Genomic DNA, 4,534 nt, shown 5'->3' on the forward strand with positions numbered 1-4,534 from the left:
AATAAACAACATGGGTATTATGGCATTGTGCACACTGTTCCTTATGGTGGTGAATAGACGATAAAGAAAGTGCAGCGGATAAAGTAGATTAACAACAGGAGAGTGAGTCATCACTGCGTAAGTTGAGAAGGGGGAGTGAGGGGGTGGAATGTGGCTTATCCAAGCCAGAGACATGGGGGGAGCTCTTTTATTTTTACCTCTAGAAACTGGAAGTGTCCTCAAGGCCAGTCCTGCGCTATAGCATAAAATCACATCATACTAAGCTCCAACCTAAAACCAGGTAAGGTTTTCTGCCTACAGTGGATGGATGTTCCCAAACTTCATCTCTCTGTTGATTAGAAACTTTCTTCTAATTTTCAGACTAATTTTCTTCATGGACAAATTATATTCCTATTTGGCCTTGTTCCAGTATTGTCTTTTAGCTCAAGTAGCTCTTCTCCCTCCTTGGTGTTTCTTCCTCCCTTCCTCTGATGTCTTTATAGACAGCAATTATGTTCCCTCTCAGTTTTTGTTTGGCTGTGCTAAACAAACCAAACTCTTTTAGTCTCCCCTCATAAAATTTAATTGCTCATCCTCATAGCCAGCATTGTAGGGGTGCAGCCAGGCATCCAGGGCAAAATGGAAGCAGTGCTTTCTGGTTTGCAATCATGAACACAAATACACAGCTGCCAAGTGAGTGTAGCTGCTTTTTTTCTGCCCCTGGCCCCCAAGTCAGGACCTGGAGTGGTTGCCCCTGTTGCTCCCCTCTTCCGCCCCAGTTATGCCACTGCTTATAGCTCTCCTGCTCCAGAATATTATAGTATTCCAGATGAGGTCTTACCAGTGATTTGTACAATAGCACTGATATTTCACCCAGTAAGAGTACATTTACTTTTCTCACAGCCACATTGCACTGATGGCTTCTAAGACCTGTGTCTATACCAGTCCTGTGGCACTTCTGAGAGGCACCAAGAAGCACAGCCCTCCCACCTTCTCCTCCTGTTCTCATCACACCCAGGAATGAAGCAGTGAAGCTGCCCTGAGGGCACATCCCATCACCACTCCTGAGATCTACTGGTTTCCAGTATGATAGAGAATAGCAGTGGGGAGTACCCTCCAGGCAGTTTTACTGCCCCACTGTCAGATTTGGTGTGTGCAGAGGGAGCTGGGTGGGGGAGTGGGACTGCACTTCTCAGCAGCTTTCTTAGCAGTGCTGCAACTGAAGTACAGACATGCCCATAGTCGTCCTATCTAATACACCCAAATACTCCTCCTCATCCTACTTAACTGAGTCTCCAGTTTACAGAAGTACTAAGTACATGATCTTGCACTTTGAATGATTAAATTTCACCCTCTAATCTTTAAACAGCCATCCCTCCACAGCTAGAAGGCGGAGAGGAATGCCAAGTCCACTCCCCCAGCTTAGGGGAGCAATGCTTTCTGACAGCAATCCCACCTTGTGTGTTGTAATTTTTTCTCCTTCCATCTCAATGCGCTTCTCTCAATGACAATACTTCTTGCTCACCTCTAACTCAATTAGACAATTGCACTATTCTTCTTAGGTCTTACAGTTTGAACGTCTTCTTTTTTTCTTCCAAGTCCCTCACTATACTTTATAATAAATATCCATTAATTAAGCCTTTTTGTATTCTCTTTCTTTTTTTAAAGACAAGGAAATTATCTGCAAACAAAACCAAGGCTATAGTAATGCAGCAGTAAAAGTGAGAATTTAAATATGCATAAGAGTAGAAAAGATGTGGTTTCCACAACAACCATTATCAGCAACATTATATAGGCATGCAGACTTTCGTATCTAACAACCTACACATAGCAGTGCATACTATCTGTGCAGAAGGGTACCAAATTATAGCTGGTGAAGGAACTGAATTTTTACATTTTCAAGACATCAGCATATTTGCATTCCCGCTTCATAATGGTATAATTGGCATAGATTGTATTTACAATGTTAATTAGTTGCTTGATAAAATGTGATTATATTCTTCTAAAACACTGTCCTCTGGTGGTAGTTTATAGTTACAGCAACTTGATGCAATGCTAAAAAAAGGAAACTAAACCAAACAAAACAGAAATGCCGTCATCCTTAAAAGCCCCCTGAAAGTAAAAGTTGTGTTTTGTTTTTTTAACCTCAGCATCACCATTAAAGGGGAAACAGCCATCAAAACCCCAGCTGTCCTGCCACACTGTTATTATTTTGATGGGCTTTATATATAAGAGTTACCATAACTGTTTTTATTTCACTGTCATCTTGCCTTTCACTGTCATCTTGCCTTTCATAGCTCTTGTGCCTATGTTAAAATCAAAGTACTTTCCAGCTGACTGGAACTCACAGTCTTAAATTCATTGCTTCATATTTCTTGCTTCCATAAACTTGTCTGCATGACAAGCATAAAATGCTACCAAATCCAGACTGGTGTCTTTAAGTTCACTACTTACGCATTTTACAAAGTTGTAAATGAGCATATGGATTGCAAGGGGAAGAATCAGGGTTCACATATCAACAATACACCCAGCAAGAAAGCTTCTATTTTTTCCCTTAAATACCAGTGGTTCAAAAGCTTAAGTCATACTCATTGTCAAATGAGTCAGTTTTCACTTACATTTGTTATCAAAGTCACTATTGTAAATACAGAGCCTTACCATTATACACACCAATAATGTCTAATAAAAAGATGCATTTTACAGGTTTACCTTGATGTTGTGTAGAAATGCAGTATTATAGTAGCATTAAGACACTCTAGGCAGTTGCTTCTCACATCTACCACCATATCTAGGTCTAATATTACTATGCAGGAAGTGCCCCTTAAATATAGCAGAAGGCAGCTGTCTGGCTGTACATGTAGTACTGTAAGCCAATTTGAATAGATATATTAATCCTCTTACTTAATACAGCAAGAGTTAAAACTGTAAATCATTATGTAGACTAAATAAATATGACTTTCCATAAGCACCAATGATCAAACTGCAAAACTACACAATATGTGGTATGATTTGTAAATTAGTGAGAAGAACTCCTCTTATCTGGTCAATGTTTCTTTTCACTTAGATTACCAAACTATGATGTCCAAGACTACTTGGCTTTCCAATTGCATCACTTATCCAACAGAAAGTGCAGAGATATTTTATAATATGCCAAATTATTTTGACAATTCTCATAAGAAGATACCTAGGAAAATTCAAATACTATTAACTGCAAACTTTCTCTGGAAACAAAATATGGACCTTTCAAAACATTAAAAAATCATCAAACATGCTGGCTATGCTGTGTTGCCATCTCATATGTCTTTTCATATTTGCAAAAGATGATTGGTTTAAAAGAACTAGCCTTTAGCAAAGTCATACATTTTTCATAAAGGAATAGGAGTTGTGTGGGTTTAGAAAGCAGTGCTGAATGCCATATTAATAATCAATGTGACTTTCTCAATGAGTGGCTTTCTTGTAACTTACAGAAAGCTGTTATAGTTCAGGGTTGGTACTATTTAAAATCCAATTACACTATCTAGAGGCCACCTGTGTGAATGTTTCATCTACTTTAGTGGCTAGGATAGTACTGAAGTAGTCATTCTTTAAGTGTTCAGCTAAAGAATGTCTCAAGGTATAAGTCCTGATTCAGCAAAGTACTTAAACATATGCCCAATTTTAAGTGGAGGACCATCCCATTATAGGATTCTTTCTGTTTAAAATTAAGCACCTGTTTATGTTGCTGAACCAACATCATACTTTCCAGTACAGTCCAAAGGAAGTCACTCTTACATTAATGTTCCAGTCCTGCACCTATGCAAAATGATTGATTTATGTGGAGCAAGGTTTTTTGCTTAAATCAGCTAAGATGAACAGTATTGTTGCAGAGGATTTTTATCCTTTACAGAACAAACAAGAATGTAAAATAATAATCTGGCTTTATTACAGCCATGTCAAAGTTAATATAAATGCTGCAGTAATTGCCTTTATTAACAACTGGGGATGAGGAAGATACAAACCAAGGACCAAACCCTGGCTCACACTGTATAGAATATTGCTCTGTAAGTAGCTTGTTGAAATCAATTGGACTCTTTGTGAAGTAAAGTACCATGCATTTAGATAGGCAACTCACAAACTGACCCCTACCAAAAGCCAGAAAACACTGATTTTAGCTTAGACCAACTCATCCATGACTTCAGTAGGAACAGGTCCTATGTGAGTGCGTAGTGCAGTATCCTTTTACTATATCCTTTAGCTGTTTTGTCTAGGCCAGGGTTGTCTGACTAGCAGTCTGCAGGCTGCATACAGCCTGCAAAGAGGTTAATGTGCAGCCCCTGGGCTCCTATGCAGCTGCAACTGGGGTTTCTAGGCTTCCCCTCCTTGCTTCAGCTTTCACTTCCTTCTGCCCTTGCAGAGGGCAGGGCAGCACAGCCTATGGGACCAAGGGAGTATATGGTGGAGTACAATGAGGTAACTTAGTGGGGGCTGGTGGTGGAGGGGGATGCTGCACATGCAGTGGAGCAGTGTTGGTGGTGGGGAGGGGCTGCCTGGGGAAATGAACAGGGGCTGGGGGAAT

At 39.9% G+C, this 4,534-nt stretch overlaps 1 long non-coding RNA gene across 1 annotated transcript in view; it reads left to right on the plus strand.

The window, feature by feature from the left end:
• LOC109291822 overlaps positions 1 to 4,534 on the plus strand; it is a 22,159-nt gene that overhangs the window by 12,397 nt on the left and 5,228 nt on the right. The window contains exon 2 of the long non-coding RNA XR_002095961.1: positions 1,222 to 1,223. This is a non-coding gene — a long non-coding RNA (uncharacterized LOC109291822). The remainder of the gene's footprint in view (positions 1 to 1,221; positions 1,224 to 4,534) is intronic.

The sequence above is a fragment of the Gavialis gangeticus genome, unplaced genomic scaffold (assembly GCF_001723915.1).
Source record: "Gavialis gangeticus isolate Ggan-Ray unplaced genomic scaffold, GavGan_comp1, whole genome shotgun sequence".
Lineage (NCBI taxonomy): Eukaryota > Metazoa > Chordata > Crocodylia > Gavialidae > Gavialis > Gavialis gangeticus.